Source organism: Herpailurus yagouaroundi, unplaced genomic scaffold (genome assembly GCF_014898765.1).
Source record: "Herpailurus yagouaroundi ecotype Mexico unplaced genomic scaffold, PumYag 166, whole genome shotgun sequence".
In the NCBI taxonomy this organism is placed as follows: domain Eukaryota; kingdom Metazoa; phylum Chordata; class Mammalia; order Carnivora; family Felidae; genus Herpailurus; species Herpailurus yagouaroundi.
Window position 1 is genome coordinate 27,440,630 of NW_024412407.1, and position 27,110 is coordinate 27,467,739.

Genomic DNA, 27,110 nt, shown 5'->3' on the forward strand with positions numbered 1-27,110 from the left:
GCAAGAGGGTTCCCGGGCGAAACCCTCTCAATAGCAACCAATCATCCATAGTCTTGTTCGGTGATACAAATGGTGGCCACACCCCTTCACCAATTAGAGAAGAGTGTTACTTGCAATTGGTTGAGGAGACCAAACCGGAGGGCGAATGCTCCCAGCTGGAGAAAAAGGGAAGCTTGGTAGGGGGAGGTTTTCTTTGGAGAGCGGCTGAAATCCTACTGTTCCTGAGCTGGGCTCTTTGAGGTCGGAGACCTAAGAAGCAGGGGGTGGGGGTGGGGGTGCGGGTGGAGGGGCTGGAGGGTGGAAGGGGTGGAGGGTGGATGGGTGGGAGAGGATCTGGGGTAATTCGGCTTTCAAAGGGCTAATCTTTTCTTTTTCCTTACTGAGGGCGAGGGCAGTCTATCGCGGATCACTTCCTTTCACCAATATACTGTGCAGGAGAGAAAAGGGAGTTAATCCTCGCCCATCTCTAGTGGAACTCGGGCCTTTAGGGGCATCTTGGACTTTCTACTCCTTTTTATCTCCAGCCTTTCCCATGCAGGAAGTTTGGTTACCAAAGTCTGTTTATTGGCAACCACCATTTATTGTGAACGGTACAGGGGCCACGTAGGCATAGTGGAGGATTGCTGTCGTCTTTAAGAAGCAGTTGGTGGGGTGAGGAGGTGTGTGTTTCTGATTTAGCCTGTAGTACCTCAAGGGTATTTACTCCAACATAAATGACTGGCTGTGACCCCACACAACATTTACTGTGGCTGCTGTCAAAGTTCAAAAATAGCAGAAAACCAATGAATCATTGATGTAGCAATTAGTAAAGTTTGTTGAGCATCCACCAAAGAACAGCTGGGGAACCAGGAGCACTCAAGCCAAAACAGAATTAGGCACAGGGCTATGTTGTTACAAAGCAGCTTGGGAAGTAAGAAGTCTAAGGATTTTTTTTTTTTTTTTTTACAGTGATAAGAATATTTACATTTTCTTAAGTGATAGGGAATTGGTTAGTTGTTACCTCATATCAACTTTGGGAAACAGGTTAAGTTGTGCTTATGATTTCCACGGGCGTAAACAAGTAATTATTCCAGGTGAAGTTGGTCTTACAAAATAAGCTAAGTTAAGCTTTGTATGACAAAACTGGTTTGTTTGCCAGGGAAGTTTCAAGGCTGGTCTCTGTTGGTTTTTTATTTTAACAATTCCCCCCTTTTGATTATCTTCTCATGTACCCAGTCTGAAGAACCACATATTTGTTGTTGCCATTCGTTGAATAGTCAGCCTGAGGGCCGTGTAGTCACCGTCTTCATCATTTATGTGTTTATTGTTTATTTCCTCTGGTAATCTGATCCTGATGGATACCATTTGGCATATGAGTGGCTGCTGGCAGGCATTTAAGAACCCTTAGGAGTAGACAACATATTAAAGAAGTATATATGATGACTTAAGGAGAACCATAGCCAAAGACTGAAAAATTCCCCAGAGCAGATTCCCAGGTGTCAAGATTTAACCAACTAAATAAATCAAATGGATTGCAATTTTTTTTTTAATGTTTATTTATTTTTGAGACAGAGAGAGACAGAGCATGAACGGGGGAGGGGCAGAGAGAGAGGGAGACACAGAATCGGAAGCAGGCTCCAGGCTCTGAGCCATCAGCCCAGAGCCCGACGCGGGGCTCGAACTCGCAGACCCCGAGATCGTGACCTGAGCTGAAGTCGGACGCTCAACCGACTGAGCCACCCAGGCGCCCCTGGATTGCAATTTTTAAAAAGTTATTTACAAAAGCATAGCATGATGTATTAACAGTCACATCCTCATGATGACTTAGGACTGGATGAACATGAGGATGTTTTATTTTAGGAGGCAGTGTTGCAGATGAACTTCCACCCCAATTAGGCCTCTTTATGATGTGAGCAGTCAGGTAATTTAATAAAAAGTATTTCTGTGGAAACGAATGAGAAACAAAGGTTAATAGTTCAAGGAAATTACAAATTCACTGAGTTTGGAGGGCAGCCAGTTGAGAAAATTTATAAATATTGGGTTCAAAGCATCTTCAGATGGAGTGAGGGCAAGAGTGGCAATTGACAGATTTTCCTGGTTTGCAGCTTGAATGTCTCTGGTATCTTGCTGCGTGACCACAGAGCAACAGACACAAGGACTGGCCTCACATGAGCTGTTTTGGTGGTTTCTCTGAAGTTTATATTCAGTTGTCCAGCTTTACCTTGCATGGCTTTGAGAAAAGGGCAACTTTATTTCCATAGTGATTCCAGGTAAGAAGAGTGGGAGGAAACTGGAAATGTTAGTTTGGAGAGTTCTAGTCAAGTATTGGAGGAAACTAGAAGAATTCAGGATCCAGTTCATTTTGTGAGAAAACAAAACCTCAAGGACAGTTAACAGCACTTGAAGCTGATATCCACAGAGGTGTACTACTGAAACATTGTTCTCTTTAAAATTGTTCTTATTTTTATCAAAAATAACCATGGTAAGACTAGCTTGTTTGCAAATTAAGTCTAGTTTCAAAAATTTGGCCTGATTATTTACGTAAGTGCAGCAAGAATAGTGACTGACCATATAGGCTCTTTTAAATCTGCTCTGCTGGAACTTTTCATAAGGAATCTTAGATTGAACTTTTCAAGTCTTTTTAGGTTAAGAAGCTAACATTAGGACGTTTCTAATTGTGTCCTAATACAAAGAGAAGAGTCAGTTGAGCTTATGTAAATATGTAAATATGTAAAAACATATTGTCATGAAAAATAAAGATATTCAATATGAATTTCTGAATTCTGGAGGGATCAGGGAGGGAGAAAAATATACATGTTTCAACCTTTGTTTACAAAATTATATTTTACTGAAGTGCTGCTGTAAGCTATAGGTAGCTTAGAAGAGAGGAGAAAACAGGACCCTTTAAATCCGGACAACAAAACATTTAAGAACCAGCAGTGTTTTAAATGAAGTCATAAAAAAATTATAATCATCGTCTCATCAGTTCAGTCTCTTATAATTCTTGTTTTGCTTCAGCTTAGGTCAGCAGCTTTACGTATCAGTTTGAAATTCTTACCCATTCAGTGTTATGATCTTAAAGTTATGACAAACCTGTACTTGTCAGTCTTTTCCATGAATTTCCTTGTAAATGAAGCACTTTTATAGGAACACTTTTGTGAGAGATCAGAGTAAAACAATCACTGCCAGAGAGTGAAAAAAGATTAAAAAATAGCCATGGTTAAAGATCTGGTGAGAGTTCATACACATACATACACATGCACACGTGCAGACATGCAATTGAGAAATAAAATTGGTTATTTTTATGATATATGATATTTTAAGATAAAAGCTGAAATTATGACTAGAATTATGACTATAACAGGAAATGTCAGGTATTTAGGAATTTCAAATAATTTTTGAATTAATTATTTAATATATCCTATACATAAATTATGATCTAAGGTAAAACATTATTTGACAGTGTTTCCCATGCAATTTAATATATCAAGTAAGTCTACATAAATTAACATTCCTCTTTTTACTTTATTTAGAAGTCGATTTGGGGAAGTTTGTTTAAAATGTCAAAAGATTTAAAACATTTGGTCAGGGGCGCCTGGGTGGCGCAGTCGGTTGAGCGTCCGACTTCAGCCGGGTCACGATCTCGCGGTCCGTGAGTTCGAGCCCCGCGTCGGGCTCTGGGCTGATGGCTCAGAGCCTGGAGCCTGCTTCCGATTCTGTGTCTCCCTCTCTCTCTGCCCCTCCCCCGTTCATGCTCTGTCTCTCTCTGTCCCAAAAATAAATAAAAAACGTTGAAAAAAAATTAAAAAAAAACCAACAACATTTGGTCAAATAGGGTCATAGGTCACTCTGAAATAATACTTAGGTACCCATTCAACCAGAATAACAATTAAAAAATTCCAAAGGCAAATATAAAAATCTACAGTTATAAAAAATTGAGCTCTTGTAATAGAGAAGACTCAGTTTTTCTAAGTAATCCAAGATGTGATGAAGAATTACACAAAATTATTTTCATAAGACCCAGATCTTTGTTTTATAAATAGATTACCTTAAAGGTACAGAAAAAGTTTTATTTATAATTTCTTAGGAAGAACTGATCAATACTCAAAACAAAACAAAACTGTCCTTTTAACAGAAAACCAAGTTCTAATTTTGTACCAGTATACTTTTGATGTTAGCACTTTTTTTTAAACTTAAATAAATCCATTTCACTTGTAGCTAGACCATACATAAAATTCTTTTCTCAAGATTTCCAGTTTTGCCCCATCTTTTTTTTTTTTTTTTTTCTTTTCCTCCTTCTGGAACAATTATTTTACTTGAGGATGAAATCGCTTTATTTGTTTCCCTTACCAAACACCACCACCACCACTACTAACAAAAACCCATGTCCTTCATTTCTTTCCTTGTCCAAAAAACACATTCTATTTTCCTTTCCTACTTTTCATATAAAGTCATTTTCTTTCTCCTGTATTATTTCTATTAGCTTTAAATTACATCTATTAATTAGGATTTTTAACGCTTATAATCTTGAATTCCTAGTAAAAACTAAGAAGTAAGCAATTGTGGACTGGCAAATTTATAAATACACAATTATAAAAACTTTTTAGAGATAAGTTTTTTGGTTTTTTTTGATACATTTTTTATAGTATGTTTATTAGTGTGGCAAAGGACATAGTTATTAACAGACCCAAGTATTGTCTCTCTGTAAAAATTAAAAAGGCCAAAAGTTGGGGTTGTTCTAATGAATCCTTGGCTACTAAAGCTTGAGTGACTCTTTTGAGACTGTCTGAGCAAGCGAGGCTAGGGTAAAACAATGTTGGCAGGTGCTAATAGAAAGAATATAGTGATTTCTCATAAGTAAAAGGATAGTTGCCATAGCTTGAATTTATTGGAAGAGTTTTCCTAGAAGATGAAGAACTAGATTTAGGTTTCTTTGTAGCAGATGATACAAATGGAAACAAATTAAACATAACTAAGAACCTTGCATAGTAGTGCAAGGGAGGTGCTTAATAAAAACCATTCACTCTGAGGTAGATTTGAGGCAGTGCAGTAGTACTGAGGGACTGCCATGATGAGAACCAATTCAGAGAGCTGACTTAAATGTATTGAAATGGCATTTCCAAAACACTGATTTGCTCAGGTCAGTTTTAGTTGTAACTCAGATGTGATAAAAAGTACATTGAATCACATAGCTTAAATACACAATTAAATTAAATACACAATTAAATACACAATTATAAAAACTTTTTAGAGATATGTTTTTAACTTTTTTTAGTTCTTACTAGCTTCAGGGAAAAATTATTAGTTGAGGTTGCATGTCTTTAGTAATTCTCTTATATCTGCTGATTCCTCATTTTAACAAAAAGAGCAATACCCAAGCTCCAAACTCCCAGTAGGCAAAAAATATCATTGGTTACATTTATCATTTATTACAATTATAGGTGTGGTTACTTTTTACTTATAGCAAGTGACTGTTTTGTTTTTTCCTCATTTCTGGTAGTGATGTATAGTTTTATTTCAGTAGGAGTTTAAATAAAGTTAGTTTCCTTAAATAAAATATTAGCAATACTACAATACAGAAAAAAAAGAAAGCCCAAGGTAGATAAACTTATGTTTAACGTTTAATGATTCAGTATATTTATTATCTCATTGGGAAATAATTTAGATAGTCAACGAATATTCATTATTTAATTTAACTTGGTCTGTACTTTTCTGTCTGGGAAATAGGTTCAAGAATTCCTACACTTACATTAATGGATTATAAAGGCTTAGGGCAGAAAGCTGCCCACAGGGCTAAAGCGCCCAAGGTTAGCTAGCTAGAATAGTAACCGGTTATCCTTAAAGCTGCATGCTCCGTCAATCTTAAACTTTAAAGATAACTGCTAATTAGTTGTATTGCCTACAGGATACTACTTTCCTTCTGGTGACGCCAATATATTATTGTGCTTTGATCACAACTTCAAAAGCCACTTGCCCCCCCAGACTCTGCTTCCACAAATTAATGACTACTATCTGGTTGTTTCTTCCTGCACATTCACCACGTCTGTAGTCTTGAGAGGTCAATAAATATGGAGATGAAAGGAGACAGAAATCTCTGTTTGGGGCTGGTGTATCCTTCTAGATATTAGCCTCTCTCGTTTTCATTTCTACATTTGCTCTCTTACCAGACCAGAGAGAACTTAGGATTCCTGATAGGTGACATTTCTGTTATTTACATTTATTTAAGTTATTTGTTTTTAATAGTTAAGCTTGGATTAAACATTAAACACCTAACCATCAGGGCGCCTGGGTGGCTTAGTCGGTTGAGCATCCGACTTCAGCTCAGGTCATGATCTCATGGTTCATGAGTTCGAGCCCCTCGTCGGGCTCTGTGCTGACAGCGCGGAGCCTGGAGCCTGCTTCAGAGTCTGTGTCCCCCTCTCTCTCTGCCCCACCCCTGCTTGTGTTCTGTCTCTCTCTGTCTTTCAAAAATGACTAAACATTAAAAAAGAAAAAAAAAAACAACACCTAACCATCATCCTAAGTTATTTTTCTTGTTGGCAAATTTTGAAGACATGCTTGCTTTTATTAAGCCAACAAACTTAAACTAGGTTTTACTTATCAAAAGTTATATCAGGTCAGGTGAACTTGAAAACATTTGGGTTAGTTTTTATATTTTTGAGGGTTTCAAGAGTATTTCACTTATAAGGACTTATTTTTTCTTTAAGCCAATTAAATAGCTCCTTACACATTAGTTATGGCAATACCATCTGGAGTTAGAAAACTATCACACATCTATAACACGTAGATAGACAAACATATAGACAGGCAAACAGATCTTATAACTTCTGTTTAAAAAAAATTAGGCATGAGCTGATAGCCATAACCAAAACTCATTAGTTTATAAAAGAATAGTTGGATCCAAATTGTGTTTCTGGCAGATGGGCTAAGTTGAGGCTACCTGCTCAGATAGCAAAGCAAAGTTTGTTTGTTTGCAAGCTGTAAGGATCTTTTAGAAGCTTCTGCTTATCAAAGAATGCATTCCATTGTCTCTGAGAGGTTGGGAATCCTCTCTTGTCAAAGGCACAGCTTAAGATACACTTCAAGTTAAAGTTGCCCTACAGTGACCACTACAATTCTATAAGTTCACCCATTTTCCAAAAAGGCACAAAATCCTGGTCCATAGACCAACCAGGTAGAACACATCTTTGCCTTTAGATTCCCTAAGAGTTCATTTGAGGGGCTGTTTTCTAAAAGCTGTTCTCAAACACAGGGAACCATGTGTTTCCCCGCCCTCTTCCCTTTAGAATAGAATAAGATGATTTAGGTAAATAAGCTTCAACAAACAAAATACAGGTATGCAAATTAAAGTCAGCTCAAAATGGAGAGAACAGAGCTCAGATATGAGAGAGACTTACCTTCAAACTCTAGAGTAAATGAGAAAGCACTGAAGTCAGTAGACTCTGGGTTCCATCACCATAGGGGCCTCAGTTGAGGAGGAAAGGGAGGTAAGGGGTATTTTTTTGGATCCCATTTTGACACCACAAACTGTCAAAAGTTTAGAAATAACAGAGGTAAAACTAATGAATCACTGAAGTAGTAATTAGTGAAAGTGTATTGTGCACACACCAAAAAGACAGTTTGCAAACCAGGAGCTTTCAAACCAAAACATGGAAGGAAGCTCAGAGGTATATTGTTAGAAAGTGGTTTATATAGTGAGAAATTCCTGCCCTCAAGCGTCTTCTACTTGTTCATATGTATGTACTACTAAATTTTAGTCGTTCACAGGTATTTGAAGTTCCTTAATTTTGCACCATATGTTTCCCCCACTTCTGACCTTTTCATGTTTTCGTCTGAAATCTAATCCCTCCATAGAATAGGAGTTCCTCTTTTAAGATTGAATTGTAACTCTTTAAAGCAAGTATTGAATGAAACGTTGAATGATTAATTTGAGTATTTATGTGGATGGATTTTGCCTAATCTGGGACATTTGAATCTGTTATTTATAAGATAGGTTTTGCCATCTCAATTTTACAGATAAGGAAAGAGGTGAAGAGGAACAGGTTAAGTTTGCTAAGATCATACAGTAATTTCTTGCTAAAATTCAATACAGTTGAGTTAATAAAAAAAGCCTCAAAGCTTTGGTTTTTTTGCTAATCATTTTGTATGTGGTGTTTAAGTATCATTGGCGTTATACTTGTTTATGTGATTTTGGACACTTCTCTGAAGTCTGGAGAATTCTCAGTAAAAATTAGTGTGGGAATAACCATGTAGTCATTTTAAAAGTCACTATAATATATGGTTTACTTTCTAACATTTTTTTGTGCTTAATAGTGACAAATTATCATTGGTTAGGTTTAAAAAATATTTTAAACTACGGTTTAAAAAACTTGCTATGATATTTCTTTCATTTTTATAAAGAAGTTTGAATCTCCAATTCAATTTTAGAATGGCATCCATTTCAAGTTAGTGGAAATGATTACATTGTATAGTATATTCTGTTTTATTTCTAATTGCCTGCTCTTTGAAAAAAAATTTTTTTTTCTCTGTACTTTCAACTTTGCTGTGAACCTTAAACTGCTCTAAGAGGAAAGTCTTAATAAAAATAAAGAAAGATAAATTATAAAAATATTTGTTTTGGTGTGCCTGGGTGGCTCAGAGTTAAGTGTCCGATTATTGATTTCAGCTTAGGTTATGATCTCATGGTTTGTGAGTTCCTGCATCAGCAGCACAGCCCTGCATCAGACTCTGTGCTAGTAGTGTGGGGCCTGCTTGGGATTCTCTCCTTCTTCTTTCTCTTTCTCTGCCTCTCCTGCACTCTCTCTCTCTCTCTCAAAATAAATAAATACACTTAAAAAATGTGAAATATATACTTGTTTTAAAAATTCTGAGTTTTGTTTTGTGAGTTTTTTTTTATTGTGGTAAAACATATATACCAAAATGTACCATTTTAACTAATTTTAAGTATATAGTACAATGGCAGCAATTCACATTATTGTGTAACCATCACTAGTATCCATCTCCAGAACTTTTTCATCATTCCAAACTGAATTTATGTACCTATTATACAGTAATGCTCCCTTATTCCCTTTCCTCCAGTTGCTGGTAACACTACTTATATTCTGTCCATATGAAGTTGACTACTCTAGGTACCTCATATAAGTGGACTCATGCAATATTTGTCCTTTTCTTTCTGGCTTATTTCCCTTAGCATAATGTCTCTAAGCTTCATCCATTTTGTGATAGGTATCTTTTTAAGGCTGAATAACATTGTGTTGTATGTATATACCACCTTTTGTTTATCAATTTGTCTGTCAGTGTACATTTGGGTTGTTTTATCTTGTGGCAGTTGTGTATGACGCTCCTATAAACATTGCAGTACAAATGTTTTTGAGCCTCTGCTTTCAGTTCTTTTGGATATATACCTAGAAGTAGAATTGCTGAATCACATGGTATTTCTGTGTTTAAATTTTCAAGAACTGTCATATTATTTTCCATACTCACTGTTTCATTTTTTATTCCCCCAAACAATGCATAAGAGTTCCAAGGAATGATATGTTTTTTGATAGAATTCTAGGAACCTAAGAAATCATAAAGTAGAAAACATAAGTCACTCCTAGTCTCACTACTCAGATTAATATCATAATATAAAGATATATTATTTTTCCACAAACATTTTAGTTTGCAAAGAGTTTTTATTATGTTTTTTCTATTTGTTGTTGACATATAATTAACATATAATGGTATTATTTCCAGGATTGCAACATGATAACTATAGTCACTACGTATCACCATATGTTGTTATAATATTATTTATATTCCGTATGCTGTACTTTTCATCTCCAGGACTTATTTTACAGCTGGAAATTTGTACCTCTTAATCCCCCTCCACCTATTTCACCATTTCCTCCACCTCTCCACCTTCCTCCCCTCTGCCAACCACCAGTTTGTTCTCTGTATTTCTTTTCATTTTTTTTTTTTTAACATTTCACCTATAAGTGAAATCATATGGTATTTGTCTTTCTCCGAGTGTTGCAAATGGCAAGAGCTCATTCTTTTTTATGATTAATATTCCATTGCACATGTATATCACATCTTATCCATTCATCTGTCATTGGACACGGGTTGCTTTCCTATCTTGGCTATTGTAAATAATGTTGCAGTGAACATAGGGGGGCATATATCTTTTTGAATCAGCAATTTCATTCTCTTCATACCCAGAAGTAGAATTGCTGGATTATATGGTATTTCTTTTTTTAATTTTCCGAGGAATCTCCATACTGTTTTTCATAGTGGCTGTACCATTTTACATTCTCACCAAGAGTGCACCAAGGGTCTTTTTCTCCACATCTTTGCCAACACTTGTTATTTCTTGTGTTTTTGATACTAGCTATTTGGACTGATGTGAGGTGATACTCCATTGTTGTTTTGATTTGCATATCTTTGGATGATTTGTGATGTTATGTATCTTTTCATATGTCTGTTTGCCATTCTGTCTTCTTTGGGAAAATGTCTATTCAGGTGTTCTGCCCATGTTTTAATTGGAGTGTTTGTTTGTTTGTTTGGTGTTGAGTTATATAAGCTTTTTATGTATTTTGGATATTAATCCCTTATCAAATTTATCATTTGCACATATCTTCTATCATCCACTAGGTTGTCATTTTGTTTTATTGATGGTTTCCACTGCTGTGCAAAAGCATTTTATTTTGATGTAATTAGCATTTGTAATTTACATTTGCATTTTTTTCCTTACCTAAGAAGATATATCCTTAATTAGGTTGTTAAGGGGAATGTCCAAGAGAGCACTGCCTATGTTTTCTTTGAGGATTTTTGTGGTATCAGGGCTCACACTTCATTCTTAATCCATTTTGAGTTTGTTTTAGTATTTGGTGTAAGAAAGTGGTCCAATTTCATTCTTCCTCATGTATTTGCCCAGTTTTCCTAACCATTTATTGAAAAGACTATCTTTTCTCCATTGTATATACTTGCTTCATTTGTCGTAAATTAACCGTATAGATGTGGATTTATTTCTGGGCTCTCTATTGTGTTCCATTGATCAGTGTGTCTGTTTTGGGACCAGTACCATACTGTTTTGGTTACTGAAGTTTTAGAATATATCTTGAAATCTGAGATTGTAATAACTCCAGTTTTGTTTCTTCTTTGTCAAGATTGCTATTTGAAGTCTTCTGTGGTTCCATACAAATTTTATGATTATTTGCCCTAGTTTTATGAAAAATGCCATTAGAATTTTGATAGGGATTTCACTAAATCTGTAGATTGCTGTGGACATTATGAACATTTTAACAATGTCACTTCTTTTAGTCTGTGGGCAGAGAATATTCCCATTTATTTGTGTTTTCTTCAATTTCTTTTAGCAGTGTCCTGTAGTTTACAGGTCTTTCACTTTTTTTGGTTAGGTTTATTCCTAGGTATTTTATTCTTTTTGGTACAGTTGTAAATGGAATTGTTTTTATAATTTTTCTTCTACTTCATTATTAGTGTATATAATTGCAACATATGTCTATATATTAATTTTGTATCCTGCAACTTTATTGTTCTAATAGTTTTTCAGTAGAGTCTTTAGAGTTTTCTATATATAGTATAGAAATCTACAAATAGTGACAGTTCTACTTCTTTACCAATATGGATGGTTTTTATTTTTTTGTCTGATTGTTGCAGCTAGGACTCCCAACTGTGTTGAATAAGTGTGAGAGTGAACATTCTTGTCTTTTCCTAATCTTAGAATAAAAGCTTTCAGTTTTTCATCATGTGTATGATGTTAGCTGTGGGTTTTTCATGTATGGCTTTTATTATGTTGAGGTATGTTCCCTCTAAACCTAAATTGTTGAGAATTTTTATCCTGAATGGAAGTTGATTTTAGCAAATGCTTTTTCTCCATCTATTAAGTTGAGCATATGATTTTATTTTTCCTCTTGGTGATGTGATGTATCGTATTGATTGATTTGCAAATAGTTGAACCGCCCTTGCCTCTCTGGAGTAAATCCCACTAGATCTTGGTGAATGATTTTTTGTTTTTTAGTGTATTGTTAAATTTGGTGTGCTAATATTTTATTGTGGGTTTTTGCATCTGTGTTTATCAGAGATATTGACCTGTGGTTCTCTTTGTAGTGTCTTTATCTGGTTTTGGTATCAGGGTAATGCTGGCTTCATGGAATGAATTTGGAAGTTTTCCATCCTTTTCTATTTTTTGAAATAGTTTGAGAAGAATAGGTATTAACTCTTCTTTAAATATTTGTAAGAATTCATCTGTGAAGTCATCTGGTGCTAAACTTTTGTTTGCTGGGAGTTTTTTGATTAACTGATTCAATTTCATTGCTGGTTATCATTCTGTTCAAATTTTCTATTTCTTCCTGATTCAGTTTTGGGATGTTATTGGTCTGTTTCTATTTCTTCCTGATACAGTTTTGGAAGTTGTATGTTTCTAGGAATTTATCCATTTCTTCTAGGCTATCAAATTTGTTGGCATATAATTTTTCATAATAGTGAATGATTGTTTTGATATATTGCTGAATGTGCTTTGCTAATATTGAGAATTTTTCATCTGCATTTATCAGGGATATTGGCCTATAGTTGTGTGTGTGTGTGTGTGTGTGTGTGTGTGTGTGTGTTTCTGTGGTATCTGTCTGGATTTGGTATGAGGGTAATGCCAGCCTTATAGGATGTATTGGGAAGCTTTCCTTCCCCTTCTATTTTTTGGAATAGTTGAGGAGAATAGGTATTAACTCTTTTTTAAATGCCTGATAGAATTTGCCTGTGAATCCATCTGGTCTTGGATTTTTCTTTGTTCATAGTTTTTTGATATCCTAGTTGAATTGCCTTACCTATAATTGGTCTGTTTCTATTTCTTCCTGATTCAGTTTTGGAAGGTTGTGTTTCTAGGAATTTTTTCATCTAGATTGTCCTATTTGTTGGCTTATGTTTTCATAGTAGTCTCATAATCTTGTGTATATCTGTGGTATCAGTTATTTACCTTTCATTTCTGAATTTATTTGGTTCTCTCTCTTTTATTCTTGATGAGTTGGACTAAAGGTTTATCAAGTGGTTTTTTTTTTTGTTTTTTTTTTTTTATGTTTTCAAAGAACCAGCTCATGGAAACCACATTTTACTGAATTTCTTTTCTTTTTCCTTTCTTTTCCTTTTTCCCTTTCCCTTTCCCTTCTCTTCTTTCTGTCTCTATTTCATTTATTCTTCTTCTTCTGGTGCTTATAATTTCCTTCCTTGTACTAACTTTGGGCTTTGTTTGTTCTTTTTCTAGTTGCTTTAGGTATAAGGTTAGAGTGAGATTTTTCTTTTTTCTTGAGGTAGGCTTGTAGTGCTATAAATTTCCCTCTTTGAACTGCTTTCACTGTGTTCCAAAGATTTTGGATCATTGTGTTTTTATTTTCAGTTGTCTCCATGTGTTTTGTTTTGTTTTGTTTTAATTTCCTCTTTGCTTTTTTTGTTGACCTGTTGGTGGCTTAGTATCATGTTATTTAAGCTCCATGTGTTTGTGTCTCCCCCCACCCCCTTTTTTCTTATAATTGATCTCTGGGTTCATACCATTGTGGTCAGAAAAGATTATTTATAATATTTCAATCTTTTTAAGTTTTTTGAGGCTTTTTTTGTAGCCTAACATGTGATTTATCCTGAAGAATATCCTATGTGCACTTGAAAAGAATATATATTGTGCTGTTTTTTGATGTAATATTCTGTATGTATGTTAGCTCCATCTAGTCTAATGTGTTACTCAAAGATATTGTTCCCTCATTGATTTTCTGTTTTGATCTGTGTGTTGATGTAAGTGGGGTGTTAAAGTCTCCTATTATTGCATTACCATCAATTTCTCTCTTTATGTCTCTTAATATTTGCTTTATGTATTTAGATGTTCCAATGTTGGTTGCATAGTGAATTATAGTTGCTATATATTCTTGTTGGATTGATCTCTTTATTGTAATGTAATTCCTTTCTTTGTTATAATAGTCTTTGTTTTAAAGTCTATTTTGTCTGATATGTTGCTATCTCCACTTGTCTCCATTTGCATGGAATATTTTGTTTCATTTCTAAATTTTTAGTCTGTATGTTTCTTTACGTCTGAAGTGAGTCTCTTGTAGGCAGCCTATAGATGGGTCTTGTTTTGTGTTTTGTTTTGTTTTGTTTTTTTTTTTCCTTTCAGCTCCTAGGTTTTGATTGCAGCATATTTAGACTGTTCACATTTAAGGTAATTATGAGTAGATATATACTTATTGCTATGTTGTTACTTGTTTTCTGGTTGTTGTTGTCGTTCTTTGTTCCTTATTCTCTTGCGCTCTTTTTTTGTAACTGATGACTTTCTTTTTTCTTTTTTTCTTTTTGATGACTTTCTTTAGTGTTATGCTTGGGTTTCTTTCTCTTTATTATTTATATATCTCATAGAGGTTATTGGCTTGTGGTTGCATGAGGTTCATATATAACGTGTATACCAATGTAAATTAAGCTGATGTCTACTCAAGTTTGAACTTTTTTTTAATGTTTGTATATTTTTGAGAGAGAGGCAGACAGAGTGCAAGTGGGGAAGGGCAGAGAGAGAGGGAGACAGAATCTGAAGCAGGCTCCAGGCTCCAAGATGTCAGCACAGAGTCCCACGTGGGGCTCCAGCTCACAAACTGTAAGATCATGACCTGAGCCAAAGTCGGACACTTAACTGCCTGAGCCACCCAGGCACCCCCAGTTTGAACACATTCTAAGAGAATTTCAATTTTACTATCCTCCTCAACGTTTATGTATATATTAGAAGTTTTTACATCTCTTTATTTTGTGAGTTCCTATAATTTATTTTAGGTACAGTGGATTTTACTTCTCTTTATTTTTTAACCATACTAGCTATATAAGTGGTTTCTCTACTACCTTACTGTTATGTTTGATTTTACTAATGGAATATTTTTCCTTTCATAATTGTTTAAATTTTTAATTATGGCCTTTTCTTTTCCATTTAAAGATGAACTCCTTTACTTTTTATTTGTCCGGGAACTCTCTATTCCTTCTTCAATTCTGAATGATAACCTTGCTGTGTAGAGTATTCTTGGTTCCAGGTTTTTTCTTTTCACCACTTTGAATATATCATGCCATTCTCTTCTGGCTTGCAAAGTTTCTGCTGAAAAATCAGCTGATAGCCTCATGGGGTTTTCCTTGAATATAACTTTTTGTTTCTCTCTTGCTCCTTTTTAAAACTCTCTATTTAATCTTTGCCATTTCCATTGTGTGTTTTTGTGTGGACCTCCTTGTGTTCATTTTTTTAAGGGCTGCCTGTACTTACTGAACCTTGGATGTCTGTTTTGTTCCCCATATTAGAGAACTATTTTAGCTATTATTTCTTCATATGAGTTTTCTGCCCCTTCCTCCCTTTCTTCTGTTTCTTGCACCCCTCTAATGCAAATGTTACTATGCTTAATGTTGTTACAGAGGACCCTGAATCTATCCTCTTATTAAATGTTTATTTATTTTTGAGAGAGAGAGAGAAAGGGAGGGAAGGAGGAAAAGAAACAGAAAATTCCAAGCAGGCCCCGTGCTGTTAGTGCAGAGCCTGATATGGGGTTCAAACCATGAACTGTGAGATCATGACCTAAGCCAAGATCGGGAGACAGATGCTTAATCAACTGAGCTACCCAGGCACCCCTATTCTCTTCTGGGTGGCTCAGTCAGTGAAGCATCCTTCTGACTTCGGCTCAGGTCACGATCTCACAGTTCATGGTTTCAAGCCCTGCATCAGGCTCTGTGCTGACAGCTCAGAGCCTGGAGCCTGCTTTGGATTCTGTGTCTCCCTCTCTCTCTGCCCTTTCCCTGCCTGCGCACACACACACACACACTCTCTCTCTCTCTCTCTCTCTCACTCTCTCTCTCTCTCTCTCTCTCTCTCAAAAATACATTAAAAAAATAAATAAAATAAAACATTCAGGTTGGGTGTTCTCCATTACCCTGTCTTCCAGATTGCTGGACTGTTTTTCGGCTTCCTGTGATCTATTGTATTTTATTTCAGTGACCATATTCTTTGGCTCTCATTGGTTCTCTTTTATATTTTCCATCTGTTTGTTGAAGTTCTCACTGAGCTTATCCATTCTACTTTCTAGTCCGGTGAGCATTTTTGTGACTGTTACTTTGAATTCTTCATCAAGTAGATTTGCCATATCCATTTCATTTAGTCCTTTATCTGAGGTTTTGTTTTCTCCTAAATGGAGCATATGGTTTGTCTCCTCATTTTTTTTTTTTTTTGGACTTTTTTGTGTTTGTTTCTGTGAATTAGGCTGAGCAGCTACATCTCCTAAACTTGAAAGAATAGTCCTATGTATATGTGTGGTTGTCCCCTGTGCAGACTGTGTATGCCTAGTGGCTTTCATTGACTTGGAGCTTTGCCTGGCATGGGCCAGGGATGCTGGGGTCCTCTGTGCTGGTGCTGCCTTGGTGGGATGGCCAAAGCTGAGGTGGCCATTGGCCTGGGCAGTCCTCTCTGTACAGATGGTACCCTGGCACAAGAGCTGAAACTGATGTGGGTGCAAGCCAGGGTGTCCTAGGGTGTTCAGCATAGGGGACACCTACATGGGGTGGCTGGAGCTGAAGTGGGCATGACCCAGGGTGTGCTGGGATGCTCCGCACATGTTGTGTCCTGTGGGGCCGTGAGGTGGGACGGGGGCAGGGAGTCTCCCAGGGCACTCCCAAATCGGTGGTTCCTGGGCAAGGTGGCTGTAACCAAGGCGGCTGCAAGGCAGAGATTCCTGTGGTGCTCTGTGGCTAGAGCCACAGAGTGGCTAGAGCCACAGAGTGGCTAGAGCAGAAGAGAGCAAGAGCCAGGAGGTCCTGGAGTGCTGTGCACTGTGGTGTCCTAGCACATATCATCTGGAGTCAACATGGTACAGGTCTGCGTGGTTCCCAGGTGCTTTGTGCCTGTGTCACTTTGGCAGGTTGGCTGTAGTTGTAGTGAGCGCTGACCAGGGTGCTGCAGTGTGCATTGCGTTGGGGCTGCCTTGGTAGGATGGCTTGGGATGGTGTAGACTAGGGACCAGTGCTCACTGAGGCAGTAGGCTAGCTAGGGTGCCTGGATTGTGCTCCCATCCATGCTAGCAAGATGGAAGAGAACACAGGATCTGGCACTCACCAGGCCCTCCAATCCAGAGATTTCCAGCAGCTCCCTTGCCATTTGGTGGAGTTCTAGGGCTGGATCCTTTATATTTCAGTTGTTCTGTTAAACTGTGGCTTTTTTTCTGTGTCCTAGGGGGTTCAGGGCTAGTATGACCAGGGCTCGCAGAGGCAGCAGGCCAGCTATGGCTTCTGGAACCCGCTCCTGTCTGCGCTGTCAAGGTGGACTGGGAACGTTAACCATGGCACTTGCCAGCGCCTCAGATCTGGAGAGAGTTCTAGGAGCTGCCCCACCATTTGGTAGTGGCCTAAGGCTTGTTCCTTTATATTCTAATTTCCCTTCCAAACTGTGGCTGATTTTCTGTGTCCCAGGGCAGATGAACCTGCTCCCGGCCCTTCAATAGTATCCTTTCCCACTGTAGTTTGCAGCATAGGGGCTGGGAATTTTCTTTGTTACAGTGTGTGTCTCTTGCTGTTTTTCATGTGCTCTATCTTTTGTTGTGCAGAAGCTGTTCAGTCTCCTTGCAGTTCTTCAGAAGGAATTGCTCTGTTAATAGGTGTAGATTTGTTGTGTCTGTGGAGGAGATGAGTTCAGGGTCTTCTATGTTGCCATCTTGGATCGGAAGTTCTCTGTCAGTTAGGGTTTGATCAGACAAGCAGAGGCATTATGCATGATACAAGGGATTTACTGGAGGGATTTAACCTTATGTGATTGTGTGAAGTGGTCAATCTCTTCCCTGGTGTTTGTCACCTGTGTGTCTGGCACTGAAGTCCACGCCAGCAGTCAGGAAGAGAAGGTGATGTACAGTGGGGGTGCGAAGGCAAACTGCAACCTGTGAATCGTGAATCGTGTTTCTTAGCAGAACCTGTATTAGTCTCAGTGCCTCATAGTCTCCAGTGTGGATGATTCAGGAGTGGGTGTACATGCACATGGACTGGCATACTGCTTGGCTGAGGGTTCAGAGAAGCTGAAGGAGAACCAACAGCATCTGCGGGAGCTGCAGACTCTGCTCTTTCCCCGAGGATATCTAGCAGCACCCAGAGTTGTGGGCTCGGTGCTGCCCTGTGCCAGTGAGGTCATCAATCTTGGCCTTAATTAACCTTTTCACATATGAAAAACAAGGGCACTCTTTCACTTCTACCTTCCATATATCTGGCAGTCCAAGGAAACAACTGTCCCTTGTACAACCAAAGATAAACTCTTCCTCTCCCCCCGAAAAGGGCACAGGTTCTTGTTATTCATCTTTGGATGATGCTCATTCCTCTTCCTGCTGAATCACATCCTTCTTTGGTAATCCTCTAACTTAACTCCTGAGATGTGAAGTCAGCTACTATTAACACATTTTATTTAGATGTTAGGAAAATAGGAAAAGGGACCTAAATACATACATACATACATACCACCAACGACAAGAAAATAAGAAACACTTATAGTTATTACAGTCCTGTTTCTCACTTGATCATGTGGTCATTAGATGTTATTTTATAACTGTCTTCTTCAGTTTCCCATTCCTTATTCTTTTTCTCTCAGTAAGTATCTTAATTAGTCACACATCCTTGCCTGGTGTGTGGACTTGCCTTAGCAGTTTGCTTGTATTTGGGTTTTGTAGGCCTCTGCAGGGCAGGGGCAGAGAGAGAGGGAGACACAGAATCTGAAACAGGCTCTAGGCTCTGAGCTGTCAGCACAGAGTCTGATGTGGGGCTCGAACCCACCAACCATGAGTTCATGACCTGAGCCAAAGTCGGACGCTTAACTGACTGAGCCTCCCAGGTGCCCCAGACCTCTAAACCAGCAAAGTTCAAAATTTCAGGGATGGGAAGCAAGCATTTCACTGGTGGATCACTAGGAGGCAATTGTAAGAGGAGCCACTCCCATTTCCACCCTGATCCCTAGACCCAAGAATCCTATCTATGGGACAAACAGTATTGTATTCACTGTTTTGGTAGGTAAGGGCAGTTATATTGGCATCTACTTGATCTTTCCTACCACAATAGTCCTTAGTCATAGGCCAGGGGACCAATACATGGATTTGGTTAGTTGCTGAATATGTCTGTTCTGATAATATGATCTGGAACTGGGGAAATAACCATAGAGTAGGTTAGAGGACCTCCTGGGCCCACTCTGTAATGAACCTGAGCAAAACTGCATCGATCATGTGACTTTTATAAAGTCCAGTCCGTGTTTTGACTGGTGGATCACCATGGCATTTTAGTCTTCCAGAAACTGTCATTTCAGAGTTAATGTCCAGTAATTTCTGAGAAGTTATTTTCCTTTCCCCAGTATGTAATTACTCTGATAAGTTCCTCTGAGAGAAGACTAGTGTGAAGACTTACTACATAAAATTTTAGTTATGTAATAGAATTCTTCCTCAAAGCGTCCCAACCTCCACTTTATTCAAGGGACTCTTTGTCTATAAATTGGGTCATTTCTGGGAACTGGTTGAAGGACTCTGACTCTGTAGTGATTCAGGTCAAACTTCCATTTACCAGAATCAGGGCTTTGTATTCTGCATATTCAGATTGAGTAATCTGTTTCAAGGACATCATGACCAACTAGCCAATGCCAGAGTTCTCTGTGGACTATTCTGATTACTGCTTCTGTTCTCTTGCCTCTTGTAGCAACACATGTACCTTTTCTTTGGTTATGAATTGAATTGCTACCATTTAGCTCCCATACCTTGGAATCCATCATTCTTGTTGATTCTCTTGACCTAGTTCAAAGGCAATACTTTCCTTACTGTCATTCCTAGCTTAAAGAGAACAGCCACTATGAGTTCTTCAGGGATGCTGGGGCTCCCCTTATTAATGTATTTTTCACAACCTTAGTGAAGGGAGTGTCCTCTGGATTTTCCTGGTGGACACAGCAAGAGAGTAGATAGTAATCTACCTGATAATCCACTCTAGCATTCCCATCTCCCTAAGCCTCTGGACTCCCTTTTTAGACTATACCTAGGAAGTTCTAGCACTTCAGTGTGATTGGAATCTACACCTGTGTCATTCCAGCCCAACTTTCTGACATTCATCATTGGAGCCAGGTTTCTGGCAAACAGCTAAGTAAATTATTAGAGCCACTCTTGGCCACTGTATTTAATGCACTAAGCCAGAATTTTTGTATCAGTAAATTTAGCTTTTTACCTATTTTGTTCTGTTCACTCTGATTTAGTATCCTTAGAATCTACTCCCACATATATTCCCTACTTTTCTGGTGATACAGGCATACCTCAGAGATCTTATAGGTTTGTTTCTAACCACTACAATAAAGCCAATATCATAAAGCAAGGCAAATGAATTGTTTGGTTTCCCAGTGCATATAAAAATTATATTTATACTGTGATCTATTAAGTTTGCAATAGAATGTCTCGAACAACAATGTTCATATCTTAATTAAGAATACTTTATTGCTGGAGTGCCTGGGTGGTTCTGTCAGTTGAACATCCAATTCTTGGTTTTAGCTCAGGTCATGATCTCACGGTTCATGGGTTTGAGGCCTGCTTCAGGCTCTACTGTCAGCGTAGGGGCCTGCTTGGGATTTCTCTCTCCCTGCTCCTCCCCAACTCACTCTCTCTCCCCCTCTTTATCTCTCAAAATAAGTAAATAAACTTAAAAAAATACTTTATTGCTGAAAAATGAGCTTTCAGTGAGCTTTCAGTGAGTGTAGTATTTTTGCTGGTCAGGCATCTTCCCTCGATGTTCATGGCTGCTGACTGATCAGGGTGGTGGTTGCTGAAAGTTGGGATGGCTGTGGCAATTTCTTAAAACAAGACAGCAATCAAGTGTGCCACATTGGTAGGCTTTTCCTTTTTTTCATGTATGATTTCTCTGTACATGTGGTAGCATTTTACCTATAGTAGAATTTCTTTCAAAATTGGAGCCAGTCCTCTCAAAACCTGCTGCTACTCCTTTATTAACTAGTAAGTTTATGTAATACTCTAAATCCTTTGTTGTTCTTTCAACAATTTTTACAGCATCTTCAAGAACCACTTTATTCGCTCACCCCTAAGATGACTCCTGTTATTTTTATCATGAGAGTGCAGCAGTTCACTCCCGTCTTCAGGCTCTACTTCTAATTCTAGTTCTTTGGCTGTTTCTACTGTATCTGCAGTGACTTTGTCCAATGAAATCTTGAACCCTCAAAGTCATCCATGAGGGTTGGAATCAACTTCTTCTGAATTCCTATTAATATTGATATTTTGACTTCTTCCCATGAATAATGAATTTTCTGAATAGCATCTAGCATGGCAGATCCTTTCCAGAAGGTTTTCAATTGACTTTGCCAGATCCATCAGAGCAATCCCTATCTGTGGCAGCTATAGCCTTATGAAATGTATTTTGTAAATAATAAGACTTGAAAGTCAAAAATGACGTATTGACCCATGGGTTGCAGATGGATGTTGTGTTATCAGGCGTGAAAACAAGATGAATCTCTTGGACATCTCCATCAGAGATGGAGCTCCATCAGAGCTCTTGGGTGACCAGATGCACTATCAATGGAAAAAATCTTTCTTTGTTTTATTCCCCCTGAGCACTATGTCTCAACAGTGGGCTTAAAGTACTTAGTAAACATGTTATAAACAAATGTGCTGCCATTCAGGCTTACTGAACATAGAGTATATTTAGCATAATTCTTGCCCCTATGAGTTTTGGAATGGTAAATGAGCATTGGCTCTGTTAGCTCCTAACAGAAAATCAGCCTATTCTTTGAAGCTTTGAAGCCAGGCATTGATTTTTCCTCTCTAGCTATTAAAGTCCTATTGATCTCTGTTTTACAATATGAATAAATAAACTTTAAAAAAAGTTAATGAAAAACAGTTCTTGTAGACATTGAAAATTAACAGAGAAAAGTGTAGGGATTCTTTAAATCTTAATCATTAATCTACTCAACCTACATAAACCATGTAGAAAAATATTAGATGAAAATTAAAACTTTATTTACCCAAACAAGCAGCCAGTTCTTAGTTTATTGACCCCAGTCTAGTGAGTATAGGTAATTGCAAGCAATTGCAGTAAAGGTTTTGTGATAAAGGTGTTAATAGGGAATTAAGTCAGTGCAAAGATCTGGTCTAGGGGCTGTCCAGAGAAGGCTGTCTGAGGAAGTGGCATTTGAGCTAAAAGCTGAAGGATAAGTAGGCAAAGAAAGGATAGCAGAGTAAGGAAGAGTGTTCATTCAGCGGAGCAGTATTTCTGAGAGCCCAAAAGTAAGAACATGTGTGTAGGGAATATCAGTAATCTGGAAGAATTTCAGTGTGGCAGGCAGTGAGGGGCAAGGCACGTGGAAAGAGTCTTGAAAGATACTATAAAATCTTCCTTAGATTAGTGGGAAACCATGGAAGGGTTTTATACCGGTAAGAGACTTGCCAGAATTGTGGTTTAGAAGACGGAGGAATTATAGAAATAATTAGGAGGTAGATTCAGAAGGACTTGGTATTCATTGGATGGGGGTAGGAGAAGGGATAGTCTAGAATGACGCCCAAATTCTAGGCTGGGACAAATGGTGAAGTTGTTCACTGAAGTAGGGTACATTTGGAGAAAGAATTTACGTGGGAATGGAGAGAGAGGGGAGAGAAATTGAGGATGGGGGGCTAAGGAATGGGATATTCTTTGGAAAGAACTGCTGTGAAGGGAAAAAGAGAGGGTGCCCTAAATTAGGTATTCAGGGTTTTTCAAAGATGAGAGAGGCGTGCCCATGTTTAAATGTGATGACAAGTTACCATTGATGAGGGAGAATGTGAAAATACAGCAGAGAGACTATTTGAGATGGTAAAATCCCTGATAAAGTCCGAATCTGAGTATAGTTTTTAATTTATCTGCTCTCTGTCTCAGGTTATTTTAAGGAACAAACTACAGAGGTCAGCAATTTTAATAATGTAGAATAGCTATATAGCTGCAGACAGTTTCAGTAATAAGAGAAAGGGATATACTTTCAGAACTTCAGCCAAGGGGTGCCTGGGTGGCCTAGTCAGTTGAGCATCCAACTCTTGATTTCTGCTCAGGTCATGATCTCATTGAGTGCTCCCAGTGTAGAGCCTGCTTGGAATTCTCTGTCTCTCTGCCCCTACTCTGCTCATGCCATCTCTCTCTCTCTCAAATAAAATAAATATTAAAAAAAAAAAAAAAACTTCAGTCAATAAACTATTCATCAGTTTCTACTCAGCATAAATTAATCTGGTACAGTGAGTGTGGAAGAACGCTTATGTAACTACCATTCTTAACTATACAGGTTGCTATCTTTTCTTTGGAAAGCTTTGTATTAATTTTTTTCCTGATATAACTGGGCAGTATTTGACTAGATTTATGTTATTTTGCTGAGATTACCAATACTGATTGTTAAAAAATGATAACGTAAAAATTCAAAATGATACCTATTTTTATTATTATTTTTTAATGTTAGTTTATTCTTGAGACAGAGACAGAGCATGGACAGGGGAGGGGCAGAGAGAGAGAGGGATACATAGAATCTGAAACAGGCTCCAGGCTCTGAGCTGTCAGCACAGAGCCCGACGCAGGGCTTGAACCCACGAACTGCGAGATCATGACCTGAGCTGAAGTCAGATGCTTAACCGACTGAGCCACCCAGGCGCCCCTATTTTTATAGTATTGAATAAAGGAGGAGATTTCCCTGTAATCTTCTATTTGCTTATTTGGTTAATGATCATTTGTTTATTGCCTCTATTAATGAGGCTAAAAAATAGGAAGTTTATTAATGCGTGATGCCCTCAGGTGAGTGGTAGAAACTTATTCTGGAGAAAGTGTAAATTTTAAGGTAGTTACTTTTTCTTTTAGGTTTTACCATTGTGATTTGCCCATTGATCTCTCTTAGGGAAGACCAGTTAATGGTTTTAAAACATTAGGAATTTCAGCTACCATGTTAAATGTTTCTAAGGTATGCTTCTGTGGCTTTTTTTTTTTTTTTTTTTTTTTTTTAATTTAAACCCTTTACTGAAGTAGAGCCTTGGTTACAATTCAGTTGGTTCTAAAATTATAGAATGATGGGGCGCCTGGGTGGCTCAATCGATTAAGCGTCCAACTTCAGCTCAGGTCATGACGGTTTGTGGGTATGAGCCCCGTGTCGGGCTCTGTGCTGACAGCTCGGAGACTGGAGCCTGCTTCAGATTCTGTGTCTCCCTCTCTCTCTGCCCCTCCCCTGCTTATGCTCTGTCTCTCTCTGTCTCAAAAATAAATTAAAAAAAAAAAAAAAAACATTAAAAATATTTTAACTTAATTTAATTAACATAAAGTCTAAAAACAGATTAGATAGTCGTGGCCATGGTTGCATTTGATACGGGAATTAATATAACATGGGAGGTTTGTTATTCATCAGTGAGTAAATCTATTGAATTGTTACCAAGGATGTGCAGGTATGTATAACTCCTCTTCAGAAGTAACTTTTAAAAAAGATTTTCTAGAGAGCACACTATAGATGATGTTTAATAATTCTGTATTTTGAATCTTCATTATTAGCTAGTATTTTTAGAACAATGAAGTCATTTTTGCAGTTTTTTTTACTTAAGTGCCTATTTTACTTGTATTGGAGTGTTATGAATTGTTTCCTATGTTTGCTAAGATAATTTGGTGTCCCATCTTTGCCTTCTGAATTTTTAATTAGTGGTCTCTAATCTATAACTTCAATAACTGTATTATTTATGTATATATTTGTTAACTCATAAAGTAGATTAAGTTTCTATAGTCATTTTTTCTTTTTATAACTTGAGGGAAGCTGTTACAAATTAAATTTCACATTTCTGAACTTTGTAGATGTGATATATTTAGACTATAAAGCATTCCTACCTGATTTTATACATACTATTTTTGCATATTTTGAAATTTTTAAGTAGCTATGCAATCTCAAGATTTCTCACACTACCAGCTGAGATGACATGAAAGCGACTGTATTTTGTATTACAGCAAAGAGATATATTCAGAATAAGTTCAATGGCGGTGATGGAAAATGTGGGACAACAGAAGCTTTATGAGATGGAGTCATGTTGTCAAAACATAACCAAGTAAGCCACATACCTTTTTTATTTAACTTTTTTATTTATTTGCATTTAAACATAAGCACAATTTGAAAGTCTAAGAAATTACTTTGAGTACTTGTTCACTAAGTAAATACACTGGTAGAGTATCAAGTATAAACCTGAAAAGCAAGTGTTTGAAGGATGGGAGCCAGTACATGAACTCTTAGGATCTGCCTTAATTCAAGAAAATATATTCTCTCTCTCTACCTGATAATCCTCCAAAACTTTTTTTTTTTTGTAGTTTTTAAGTAAAACAAGTATACTAAGATGCTGATTTTTTTAGTTGAAGAATAATTGAAGTAGAATGTTGTATTAATTTCAGGTTTATAACATAGTGATTCAGTATTCTCATACGTTACAAAATGGTTACCACAAGAAGTCTAGTTGCCCTCTGTCTCCCTACAGAGTTGGTACAATATTATGGACTATATTCCCTCTACTGTACATTATATCCTGCTGTTATCTTTATATAGTTATCTTTATATACTAGAAGATGATACCTCTTAATCCTATTTCATTCATCCCCTCTTTCATTGAAAGTTTTGATATAAATTGACAATGAACTTAAGCTTTTCTCTCTGGCACTGGCATACAGCAACATGCTTTATAATTTTGAAAAGGTGTATATAATAGGTTTTGAGAATTGAGCTTAGTAATGTATCATCTCACCAGCTGATGGGTTGATGAAATAAGAACATAGTTAAGCTTCTCCATAAGAAATAAATTTTAAGGCCATTTAGGGTGGTTTTAATGAGACCATATAATTCCCCAATGGCTTCTTAGTATTAGTTATCTTTATACTACTCAAAAATTTTGAACTGATAAGCAGTAGCTGGACAAAAATGCCATTTCTTTCCTATAGAGGGTACAATAATCTAGTTAAATAGGAAAATGAAAATTTCATTAGACATCCAGTAGACTCCCAAGAAGTACATTTTGGAATTAAAATTTTTTTTTTAATGTTTATTTTGCTTTTGAGAGAGAGAAAGACAGAGTGTGAGCAGGAGAGGAGCAGAGAAGAGAGGGAAACATGGAGTCCAAAGCAGGTTCCAGGCTCTGAGCTGTCAGCACAGAGCCTGATGCGGGGCTCGAACCCACGAACTGTGAATCATGACCTGAGCCAAAGTTGGACGCTTAACCGACTGAGCCACCCAGACGCCCCTACATTTTGCGATTTAGAGTGAAACTGATACTGTAAAAGAAACTGCTTTGCTAATCAGGAAGATTATTTAATAGTTGCAAAATACTGAATTTCAAAGTGAATCTCTGACAACTTCATAAAGCAATGTTTAGGGTACATATGGAAAAAATTTTACATGGTGGGGAGAAGACCAGTGCCCCAAAGATGTCTAAATCCAAATTCCTGTAAACAGTAAGCTACCTTGCATGGCAAAAAGGGATTACGATTGCAAATGGAATTAAGGTTGACAATCAACCTTAAAGTAGGGATATAACTCTGGGTTGTTTGAGGAGTCTGGTATAATCCAAAGGGTCCTTAAATGTGGAAGGAAGCAGGAAAGGTCAGAATGATACTTATTGGCCTTGAAGATGGAGGAAACCGGGGCATTAACCAAGGAATTTAAGGCAGTCTTTAGAAACTGGAAAGGACAAGGAAACAGATTCTTCCCTAGAGCCTCCAAAAGAAATCCATCCCTGCTGACACCTTGATTTTAATCTAGGGAGACCCATGTCAGACTTCTAACCTATAGAAATGCAAGATAATAAATTTGTGTTTTTTTAAGCCACTAAGTTTATGGTAATATTATGATTAGCATTAACTTTTTTAAGTGTTGGGTAGAATTTACCTATGAATGCATGTGATCTTGGACCTTTATTGGTAGTTTTTGGATTATCACTTCTGTATTGTTCCTAGTAATTGGTCTGCTCAGACTTCCATTTTCCCTGATTCAGTTTTGGAAAATTATAGGTTTCTAGGAATTTACCTATTTATTCTAGGTTCTTCAATTGTTGGCATATAATTTTTCATAATACTCTTACAAGCGTTTGTATTTCTGTGGTGTCAGTTGTTAC

At 37.3% G+C, this 27,110-nt stretch overlaps 1 long non-coding RNA gene across 2 annotated transcripts in view; it reads left to right on the forward strand.

The window, feature by feature from the left end:
• The first annotated feature begins 109 nt into the window (after positions 1–109).
• Positions 110–27,110, forward strand: part of LOC121038842 (uncharacterized) — a 51,156-nt gene continuing 24,155 nt past the window's right edge. The window contains exons 1-3 of one of the 2 annotated variants that reach the window (XR_005794531.1): positions 110–240; positions 11,742–11,747; positions 24,972–25,064. This is a non-coding gene — a long non-coding RNA (uncharacterized LOC121038842). The remainder of the gene's footprint in view (positions 241–11,741; positions 11,748–24,971; positions 25,065–27,110) is intronic. The other variant, XR_005794530.1, reaches the window with a different exon arrangement.